The following is a 12500-nucleotide window of genomic DNA, read 5'->3' as shown; positions in this document are numbered from 1 at the left end:
ACGTATCAGTTTTTTTGTAATTTTTACCCATTAAACAGCCCTTTTTCCGGCTAAAATCCGATTAAAACGTTTTCTACATTCTGAATACTCTATATACTAAATTTCAAGTCTGTATATCAAAAATTTGTTCAGTATATAGGTTGAGAAATGTCCTCACACACATGCTCACTTTTATAGATAGATAGATAGATAGATAGATAGATAGATAGATAGATAGCAAGAAAGTGTAACAGAGTGCAAACGCGCGTATGCAAATGCAGACGAAATGCAAACAATTGTCTTCTGTGCAGTTGTAAGGGAACCAACACGTTGTAAGCAGACTACGACGCAAGGAACATACGACAAGTAATCCCTGTGGTTTATAACAACATTTATTTCCTCATTCTCCCGTGACTTCTTTTTACGGTCGTTACGATCACGTTATAAACGTGCTTGACGTCATGGCCGTAAGGAGAAGTCACGCGTGGCGGGAGAATGAGGAAATAAATGTCGTTGTTCTAAATAAAAAAGAGTCGAGTTATTACTTGTCAAGTTCAATGTGACGTACTCTGCATACAACGTGTTGGTTTCTTCACAATGCTACAAAAGTAATAATGTATAAGTCACGAAGATGCGTGAAACACATGCAATGGCATAAGAGACGTGGTCATTCAATTTTATTAATATATTCAACAGCGTCTTCATTTCCAAAACTGGAAGCTTGACCTAATTTAAGTTTGATCCAAAATCGTGTTTGAGGAGGTAAATGCTCGAGGGAGGATATGACAAATTATTGAAAAATACTAACGAGTTCCTTATCGGTTCCATACAACGGAAATGTGTATATCAATTAATGTCTCGTTCTTACTATTTTCATGTGTCTCTTTATTATAGACGCCATCTTTTTTTTTTGGGGGGGGGTAAGATGATCACACCGCTCTCCCGAACCGGATAATCATCTTGTTTCATTTTTCCACTTCACTTAATTACGTTGTAATCTTTTCTACTTCCGGTCTTATCTGTCTCGGAAAAACATGTTACACTTGAAGTAGAATGATTTTTCTCATTGAAAAATAAACTTAAATGATTTTAACTCACATGTGTGTATACACATCGACGCACAAAGACACGCATGCATGCATGCGCACGCACACACACACGCGCGCACACACACACACATATATACGGCACAATCACGTTGACAGATCGGTTCTCGCTTGATCACTGAAGTTAGGCAACGTTGAGCCTGGCCAGTACCAGATGGGTGACCATTTGGGAAAGCTAAGCGCTGTATGTTCTGCGCCTAGTCGTAAAAATTTCCAGGTTTTTATCTGGGGCCGCTTTAATTCACTGAGCGAGATGCCTCTCCTCCAGTCTTCGTTAAAACATGCATCTAGAAGGAAACTGAAGTAAAAACCTCAAAATACTCAGTCCTGTTGCAGTCATCTGCACCAACAAAGATTAGTAGTAATACCAAAATGTGTGGTTAGTTCTACACAAAGCCTTCACCACTATAAACAAATCATCTGTGTGGATTTCCGAGCAACTTAGTTATTTCGGCTAATACTCCCACATAGCGGTACAGTTATTTCTTCCTATCTGACTAAAGCGCCAGGATTTGAATTAGTAGTAAAATTAGACCAGTTAACTAAAGTATGGCCAGCACATGTGGAATCATTTAATACTTGCATCGAAATTTGTTTCCCTCCATTCAGCATCTCTGATGATGTCATCGCTGTTGTCTATTACCGGTAATACCATTGAGATGTGGCAGCACGTTTCCCCCGTATCAACGTGTGCCATTGACGACTGTCGACTTGGAACTATTCACTCCGGTGATACGATTTGATAGGACAAGCAACATTTTTGTTGATTTTCCACCCAAACCATGGTCTTCTCTTTATATTTTGCAACGATCTTTCCGTAATCCGGTTGGGACACAACATTAACCTCTTTTCGATTAGTCTCGTATGAGTTCATCAAACTGATGGGTGTTGACGAAACGGACACATCTTCCTTCGGGATTAACATTGCATAACTACACAGTTTCTATATAATAGGGAAGCTCTTTCGTACAGCGATCCGCTTTACTGTCCTATAACACCTTTCAATAGTATCATTTCCCCATAACCCATATACACAGCGTGGTCAGAAGTTGACGTTCCATTCATTCATGAACTACATGAATTGTTAACTACAAAAGGCAGAGGTCCTGGATATGACCTTAAACTATATCCGATGGTGCGGCCCCAGCTTGCAGGCCTTAGGGAGTGTGGAGCCACCCTTTAATTGCCATTGCTCCCAGGTCCACTCTGACCCGGAGTGGTAGTACCTGTTAGGGTCCCAACTATGGGTTAAATAGAATACGACTTAAAAAACAAATACACTATATTAAAAAATCGTTCTTCAAAATCACCAGATTCGGCATTAAATAACCTGAAAAGGGTTGATATGCCATAAAACAAAACAACCAACCAACCAACAAAAGGCAGTGTCATAATCAGCCAGGATCTCGGCTGGGGGGGGGGCATTTAAAACAAAATGATTCTAATTGCTAAGCCATTATAGGAGCAGCCATTTTGAAAACAGCGCAGGGTCGCCATCAATTAGCGTTAAAGAAATGATAACAGTTGTACGCAATGCTGATCCCATACTTCATATATACTTAGCTCTTCCTTTTATCCATCGCATTGGATCTGGGTCTATGGCTTGATATTGATCTCAATTTCGGATACTGCTCTTTAAACACTAACGAGTCGAGTCTATGCACAATATAAAATGTTCGCCTGACTAAGGTGCCAACTACAACGATGAGCTTTGTTCAGCTGTGTTGGATTCGGGTTCCCTGTGGCAAGAGTACGCACTGGATTTAATCTTCCCCTTCACATCATTGGGCCACCAATTCTGGTCAGATCTTACTAACGCTTATCTAATGAGCTCATCGTGTTCAGCCTTCGTCAGGTGAGCATCTTGTTCGCGTCCTGGGTGTTAAGCCGAGACTTAACTTGATAGCAATGATCAGTTAGTGGTACACGCGTAGCGAGTCTGCTTTTATGTGTAACAAATTGCTTTCTATTTAAGTGTGAGGTTTAATTCTGTTAGCACGGTATTGAGCTCTGCCACGCTTTTATGATCCGCAATCTATCATGCATCCTCAAGAACTCCACCGGCGTAAAGCGCCACGCCCACAGCCAGCGAGTTTGCGTTTACCCGCACATCCAGTTATTTAGTGCCTATGCACCACTTATCCTTGAACGGTATCTGATATGATGTTATTCTTTGTAAACAAATGGATGTGTGAAAGTATGAAACGGTCGAAAACTTGTATACTTCGTGGTGTCTATTTTACGCTGGAAATATTATATTTATATGTTGATAACATTTATTTCTGTATCAATGTTTTGTTCTGTCAGAAAAGCATAAAAACGAAGCCACCCTTTCGATTATTGTTTGCTAGGTGTAAATAACTTCGAATTTTTTTTTTATACACTGTGTCACCACTTATCAAGGCCCGGAAGCCACTCAGGGATAAGGGTTATTGCAAGTACGTACATTACGTTAGTGTGGAGATTTGATGAAGTGTTTACTTAAGGGGGCGGTTCATTAGGAATTTGTTAGCATTGGACTTGAACACATCCAAGTTATAGTCAGGTGGGAAGCAGGCAGACCGAACAGAGTTCCACAGGCGTGCAGTTCTAAGAAAGAAGCTTTGTTCATGGAATCCACGTTTTGATTCAGGCACAGATAAAGAGTGGGGGAAATTTTTCATAGTGGATTCGGCTAGACGGGTGTTTTTCGTGAAAGATTGGCGAAGGGGGACAAGAGATTGGAGTTCAGACGAACACCTGCCATGAAAATAACGACAAAACAAGGATAGGCTCGCAACGTCTCTTCTGTGGGAGAGATGTTGCAGGGTAGAGAAAAGGGCATCCCCCACTAAGCCACGAAGTCTATTTTGTACTGTCAAGGCAGGATAGGCAGTTTTTAGCAGCTCCTGCCCAGATATGGCAACAGTATTCCATCCTTATACTGTTAACATTGGAGAAATTGGAAAAATTATTCATGAAAAGCGAATACTTTTATTAAAAACTTTGTTTGTTTTTTGGGGTGTTTTTTACCAAGGAATCACCACTTATCAAGGCCCAGAGGCCACTCGAAGATGAGGGTTAAAGAGTGTACAGTGGTCAAAAGGACACTATCATAGTAATCGTTAGAAGTGTCGATTTTGTAAATTGGATTCCTTAAGGGGAAGGGCTCATCAAGAACTTGTTTACATTGGACTTGAAGACGGCCATATTGTAGTCAGCTGGAAAGCAGATATACGAAAGAGAGTTCCACAAGTGTGCAGTTCCCAGAAAGAATCTTTGTTCATGAAATCTACGTTTAGGTTTTGGCACAGATAATTTTTTTTGTTTTGGTGTGTTCTAATGAATGATTTAAAAAATCCATTTTTAGTTAATAAAGTCAAAAATATACCAAAAAAATAAGCTTTTATATCCTATAAATAAGGCAACAATAGCTGTAATAAGTACAAACTGAATGATATGTAATAATAATGTGGAGTGCCTAATCAATAAGCGTCCAGGGTTATGATGTGCTTTCTGTACCACTCGAACCTGCAACCTGTCCGATACAAAAGATAATGCGAAAATAAGATAAATGTAAATTTTGGAGCTATATATAATACACATGTATATAATCAAATATGTTTATAAATAACACCGTCAGGCGGGGCAAATACCGAAATCAGGGGCTGGATAAACATCGTATTCCACATCGCAACCTGGAAAAAACGTATCATAGGGCCACCGTATCCCGGGTTCTACTGTATTTCGTTCACGTGAGTTTGTTGCCAGTCGGAAAGACGAAAAGAATGAATTCAACGACTGCTTGGGGAAGAAGCGAACGAATGGTGGAAAAGAAAAAAAGACTCTTAATTACAAAGCTGAGAGTTAAGAAAGGTTCCAACTTTTTTCTTCCTTCTTTCCAATGCTTTGTAAAATATGCCAACGTTTCGTCGTGAGTGAAGCAAGAACACGACTTCGACGTCGAAAGAATTTAAGTGACTAAAATAGGAATTAATTCCCGGAAAAATATCGCTCGTTCACGAAAAAGAACATTATAGAAAATCTTTCATCTTTCATGATCAAAAGCGATTAAACTATTGTTCATGCAAAGAATGTGGTGCAAGGATAAAAAGTACGAAATGGCTACATAGAATCAAATATCAATTTGTCAGATCCATTGCTATTTTGATTTTACATGGAAAATCCAATCGAGAGAATTATCACTTTGTCTTTCTTTCTCTCCCTCTCTTTCTCTTTCTTTATTTCTCTCTCTCTCTTTCTTTTTCTCTCTATTTCTTTCTTTTTCTCTCTTTCTTTCTCTTTCTCTCTCTCTCGCTCACTCTCTCTCTCTCTCTCTCTATATATATATATATATGTATACATATATATATATAAGTGAAAGTGTCTGTCTGTGTGTCTATGTGTCTGTCTGTATACATATCCCTACACAATAACTCTGTCAATTTTCAGTCTACAGACTCAAAATTCGATATTTTTTTTTTACAAAGGCATCACCACATTATCAAGGCACAGAGGCCACTCAAGGATAAGGGTTAAAGAGTGTACAGTAGACATTGGACAATATAGTAATCATTAGTAATGAAAATTTGGTAAATTTAATAACTTATATGGAACGGCTCATCAAGAACTTATTTACTTTAGACTTGAACACAACCATATTGTAGTCAGTCGGAAAGCAGGAAAACGGAAGACAATTCCACAGGCGTGCAGTTCTAAGAAAGAAGCTTTGTTCATGGAATCTACGTTTAGGTTTAGGCACAGATAAAGAGTGGGGGAAATTATTGATAGTGTTTTCAGCTAGACGAGTGTTTCTTGTGAAAGTTTGGCGAGGGGGGACCATAGATTGAAGCTCAGTTGAACACTTTCCATGAAAATAACGATACATCAGAGACAAACTCGCAACATCTCTTCTGTGAGATAGAGGTTGCAAGGAGGAGAAAAGGACATCTCCTACGAGGCTACGAAGTCTATTTTGAACTCTATCAAGGCAGGACAAGTCCTTTCTAGCAGCTCCTGCCCAGATGTGGCAACAGTATTCCATCCTTGGACGTACCTGGCTCTTATATAGATAGAGAATAGCATCAGCAGTGAGATATCTACTGGATCGATAGAAAGATCCCACCATTTTTCCAGCGGCCTTGGCAACAGATTTTATATACAGGATAGTGAGATTTAGAAAAATCTTTGTAATCGGTTTTCAGACAGAAATTTGGCGATTAAGGGGTCAAAGTTCAACGATTTGACCTTTAAGAACTCTAATAAACTCCTCCGACAATTTTCGGTCTAAACACTTGAAATCTTAGATATAGGTTCCTTGAAAATGGATCTTACTTAATAACTTTATTTGAGCCCAAAACAATAAATGTTCAAGGGTCATAATAGGGGTCAAAGTAAAAAAGAAAATTTACCTCTACGATCTCTACTAAATTACTCAGACAATTTCTGGTCTAAATATTTGAAATTTTACATAAAGGGTATTAAGAAATAGGGCAAGTATTTTAATCGGTTTGGGTCGAAAATTCGAGCTACCAATATATAAATGTATGTATGTTTGCATGTCTGCCTAAAACTTTCGACAGAGGCGACGGATTTTCACAAGATCAGTATCGTTCACAAGCTCGACTCTTCAGACGACAAATACCGAAAAATTGGCTAAAAACATTTATTTCTTCGCCCTCAACTGGGCACTTTTCTACAGGGAGGGATCGGTTTTTTCACCGATATTTTCTAAAGTCATCCCCTCTTTTTGATTGTCTAGCCTTAATTTAAACTTACGTCACTTTCGGTTTGGCGGTGGTCGTAACAGCAAAGACGTTACGTTTTTCCCCCCGTTCTTTTCCTCCATCGCAATACGGGTTCGAGCCTGCCTTCCTACTACCACTTTTTCTTTTTTTTTTTTTTTTTTGCTCAAACACACCCCCAAACACCCGGGAAATGCTAGTATATCTATAAAAGCGAAAATGTATGTGTGTGTGTCTGTGTGTGTACATTACCCTACCAAATAACTCGGTCTAGAGACTCGAGATTCGACATAAGGAGTATTGAGATTTAAGAAAATCTTTTTAATCGGTTTTCAGACAGAAATTTGGTTGTCAAGGGGTCAAGGTTCAACAATTTGACCTATGAAAACGCTGCCAAATTCCTCCGCCAATTTTGGGTCTAAACACTTGAAATTTTAAATGTAGGTTACTTGGACATGGGTCAAACATTTTAATTTGATTTGAGCCTCCAAAAAAATAAATGTTAAGGAGTCAAAATTGGGGTCAAAGACAAAAAGTTGACCTCTGCAGTCTCTACTAAATTACTCAGCCAATTTCTGGTCTAAACATTTGAAATTTTACATAAAGGGTATTCAAAGATAGTGCAAGCTTTTTAATCTATTTGAGCTGCCAAGGGGGCAAAGTTCAAAAGATTTGACCTTTGCGGTGTCTAGCGAACTACTAAACATTTGAAATTTATACATAATGTTGCTAGCATTTTAATCAGTTTTGGGGCGAAAATTTGGCTGCCAAAAGGTCAAAATTTAAAGCATTAGCCTTTGCAGATTCTACCAAATTCCTCCGCCAATTTTTAGGTATAAAAACTTTAAAATTTAGATGTAGGTAACTTGGGCATGGATAAAACTTTGTATTTTGATTTGAGACCAAAATAATAAAAGTTAAGAGGTAAAAATTGGGGTCAACGTTAAAAAAAAATAAGCTCTGCGGTCTCTATGAAATTTTCAGACAAATTTTGGTCTCAACATTTGAAATCTTACATAAAGTTTATTCACACATAGGGCAAGTTATGAACAGTACATAAGGCCAAGCAATGCAGGGCTAACTGCTAGTATCTATAAAAGTTAAATTGTCTGTCTGCCTCTGTGTGTGTGTCTGTCTGTACATTTCCCTACCAAACTACTCTGTCAATTTTAAGTATACAGACTCAAGATTTGACTTAAGGGGTATTTAATTTTTTTAATCGGTTCAACAATTTGACCTTTTAAAACTCTATCAAACTCCTCCGCCAATTTTGTGTCAAAACACTTGACATTTTAGATGTAGGTTACTTGGACATGGATCTAACTTTTTAATTTGATTTGGGTGCAAAACAATAAACGTTAAGGGGTCAAAATTAAGGATGGTGAGGATTAAAGTCACTGGAATGCAGAGACTGATACTACACTCAGAAATTCGTGTTGGAGTAATGGTTGCCTCATCTCTAACCGTGTTAATTGTTTTATGTATTTATTTCGAAAAACTGCTGAAACAATATATAATTGAAACATTACTTTCCATATTAAGTATATTTTTAACAGTAGGGTGGGGGATATGAAGCCAGTCCCGGAAATGGCTGTAACCGTTTACGATTTAAACATTACTTTATTTGATGTATATTTTTAACAGTGGTGTGAGAGGTATGAACTCAGTCCCGGAAATGGCTGAAACCGTTTACACATAAAACATTATTTTATTTTATGTATATTTTTAATAGTGGGTTGGAGAATATGAACTCAGTCCCGGAAATGGCTGCAACCATTTACGTTTTAGACATTACTTTATTTAATGTATATTTTTAACAGTGGGATGGGTGGGATAAGAAGTCAGTCCCGGAAATAGTTGAAACAGTTTAAGATTTAAACATTAGTTTATTTCATGTATATTTTTAACAGTGGGGTGGAGGATATGAAGTCAATCTCGGAAATGGCCGAAACAGTTTACAATTTAGACATTACATTATTTCATGTATATTTTTAACAGTGGGTTGGGGATATAAAGTCAGTCCTGAAAATGGCTGAAACAGTTTACGATTTAAACATTATTTTATATCTTGTATATTTTTAACAGCAGGGTGGCGGACATGAAGTCAGTTCCGTGATTGGATGAGAAAGTGCAAATATATACTAGCGGAATACTCAGCATCCTTCAGAATAGGTGAAAACCATATAGTAGCAAAATACGTAGCGTCGCTCAGTATCGACTAAGATACGTGGAAAATATATACTAGCATAATACGATGTGTCACCCAGGATTGGATAAAATAGGTGGAACATATATACTATGAGAATAACTGGAATTGATAGGTGTGTTTGTAATGAAATAATTAGTCCAGATAATATGTCAACGTTATTATTTTAGTAAAGGTGGGGGCGATAATGTGAGTTAAAATTATGAAAAATGATTGTTGAAATTAGTAACATATCCAAGTATTATGACAAATGATGAAATGCGAGTTAATTGATGGGTGTGTTTGTAACGAAATAATCACCCAAGCAATATATCAAAGTTATTATTTTAGAAAGGGAGGAGTGATAATGTAGGTTAAAATTTAAAAAATGATTATCGAATTTAGTCATGTTTGATGAAAAATTTAGAAATAATGATGAAAAATGATGAAATGTGGGTTAATTGATTGGTGTGTTTGTAATGAAATAATCAGCCCAGACTATATATCAAAGTTATTATTTTAGTAGGGAGGGGGGCGATAATGTGGATTATAATTATGAAAAATGATTGTCGAAATTAGTTAGATAACCAAGAAATATGAAAAATGATATTTTTAATTAATGGGTTGGTATGTTTGTCATGAAATGATCAGCCAGGCAATATATCAAAGTTATAATTTTAGTAAGTTTTAACAAAAGGGCTAGAATAATATGATGGTGTCTTCATTCATGCTGAATGCCCATAAAAGACCCATCATCAATATATTACATAACAAAGATGCCGCAGTTTAATTTCCACAGGTCCCGCTAGTAAAATATTATTATGTTTAATAATGTAATATTTTTAATTGCCTCATATAACCCTTACAAGCATTTCACACAGGTCCCGCTAGTAAAAAATTATTATGTTTAAAGGATATTTGTAATTGCCTCATATAACCCTTACAAGCATTTCTCTAACTAGATTATATTAACCTCTTTTTTAGCGAATGATATTGATTTGTTGGAGCATTTTTGGATATCCTGATGTTGGTGTTGATCATATATAATAAATTTCTATTTGATGTCTAATCCTCTTTGCTAAATATGAGACTTTATTGAAATAAAATAAATTGTTTTTCTCAGAAACGATCGTATTGTTGATGTTAAGTAATTGGGGCTTAAGTAAATGGTTTTTCCATAAATCATATTACTTTATTTATATTTATTTATATATATATATATATATATATATATATATATATATATATATATATATACGGGGGAGGTATGTTTGTGTGTGGGCGTGTGTGAAGTAAATTTTAAAAATATATATGGCAATTAAACTACACTACTTTTCCTCTTTCGTCATCGTAAAGTATTTTGTTTCGGGTAATTGTATGGAATTGATGTTATCGCATGCTGAGTTTGCTACCCAATCACACTCTTTTTTATTCACGCACCCATTTCTCACAGTCAATGGTCGCGCGTTTATCAGACAGAAGTTCGCTTGGCCTGTAATTCATCCCTTCCTTTGTTCGTTTTTTTAAGGAATAAAGACATCTTTCCTTTGTGTGTAAACATGTGACCGAGTTTTTATCTGCGTGTGTTTAGATAAATCTGAGTATATTATAAACAAAATAATATATATATATCGATGTGTGTGTGATAAATCATAAACAGACACTTTCTATGTATCACAAATTTTCAGTGTGAATAAACAGTATATAATCGCTGTCTTTCTTGTCCTTTCTCCCTCACTCTTTCTCTTACTCTTTTCATCCTTTTTCTATCCCCCCCTTCCCTCTGCAGAAACGGTTAAAATAGTGTGATTTCCCTTATCTTCTCACTAGAAGTGAGTAAAAGTAGTGGCCACGGATTCAAATTGAGAGAGAAACGTTGACACAATTGATAGCAGTAGATACTGTGTTTTTATTGTTTTATTTACTTTTTTCGTGACGACATCATAAAATGTGAACATGGCAGTTAATAAACCCTTTAAACCGCATAAAGCATTCAATATCTACGATGACGCATTAATGTCATCGCATGTAAGATTTACTGCCATTTTAAAACCGCATTTAAATTTTAAATATCTCGTAAATATAAAATGTCACAAGATCATTGTGAGAAATATTTTAAACTTAAATTAACTTTTATACGCTACTAACTAGAATAACAGTATCAAGACAAGTTCATAATATTATATATATATATTCATGTATATATGTGTGTGTGTGTGCGTGTGTGTGTGTGTGTGTGTGTGTGTGTGTGTGTGTGTGTGTGTGTGTGTGTTGAAACTAAATGGCAGCAATTAAAATCATTCGCCCTTATCATTTTTCAGTAAAGGACTCAGCTACATATTGTCAACTATTCAGTACAACCCTACCGGTATTATATATATATATATATATATATATATATATATATATATATATATATATATATATATATACAAACACACACACACACACATATATATATGTATATATATATATATATATATATATATATATATATATATATAGTAAAGTCCCTTTAATTTGAACTTCCTTTAAAGTTGGACTTCCTCTCATTTGGACTTCTTCTAAACCTGGACTTTCTCTAAACTTGAAGTGCCTCGTCATTGAAATTGATATTGCGCAGAAATGTTAATATTGGTACTATGTAATTAATGTACATTAGCTATTGATAATTAATTTACACTAACTGTAATATTTTTCCCAGATTGCTATATTTAAAATAGTATAAAACAACCCATCAAAATGGGTCTAGAAAAAAATCTTGAAACCAAACGGTTACCGACCAACCACGCTGTTCTTAAATCACTTAATGCAAATGATGTTGAAATGTGGGTGCAACAAGATGAAGAAACTACTGATCAATATCCTGAAGGCAGTAATGGTGATGAAAATAGAGACAGCTCCCATTCTCTTGACCCTAATGTAAATAACCAAGAATTCTCTGCTGAAGCAATATCATGAGATGATGCAGAAAAGTCTATGGAGACGGTTATAAAATTTCTAGAAAAAAGTCTTTACTTTAGTGACAACTATGTTTTGCAAGCAATGTCACTCCGAAGAGATATAATCATAAAGAAGCTCCAGAACCATGAAATTGTAGATTTTCTTGATCGCTTACGGAATACAATGGCAGCGCCCGAGAGCTCAATCGATGAAAATAGAAACTGCAATGAGACTCATTCAATGAATAAATAAAAAAGAACTGTATTTTACATAAATGTATGATTTCTGTAGATGATAACTTAGGTAATAAATACCTTACAAGTAAGAGCAGATTTAATTTATTTTCAATGTTTTTGTTCGTAGTAATAATATTTAACAATTCTTACTTGCAATATATCGTAAACTCAACTTAATATATACTTGAAGTATCATATAGCAATGAATTTCATTTACTATTTCTTAATTCTTAGAAAATTAAAGTTAACTGCAGCACATTTTTTTATCACGAAACTTGAACAGCATCCTCTAATTTGAAAGAAGCGGGTGTTCAAATTATAGGAGTTA

This window comes from Euprymna scolopes, chromosome 18 (genome assembly GCF_053919585.1).
Source record: "Euprymna scolopes isolate OS-2025 chromosome 18, ASM5391958v1, whole genome shotgun sequence".
Taxonomy (NCBI): domain Eukaryota; kingdom Metazoa; phylum Mollusca; class Cephalopoda; order Sepiida; family Sepiolidae; genus Euprymna; species Euprymna scolopes.
This window is presented reverse-complemented; position numbering follows the sequence as displayed.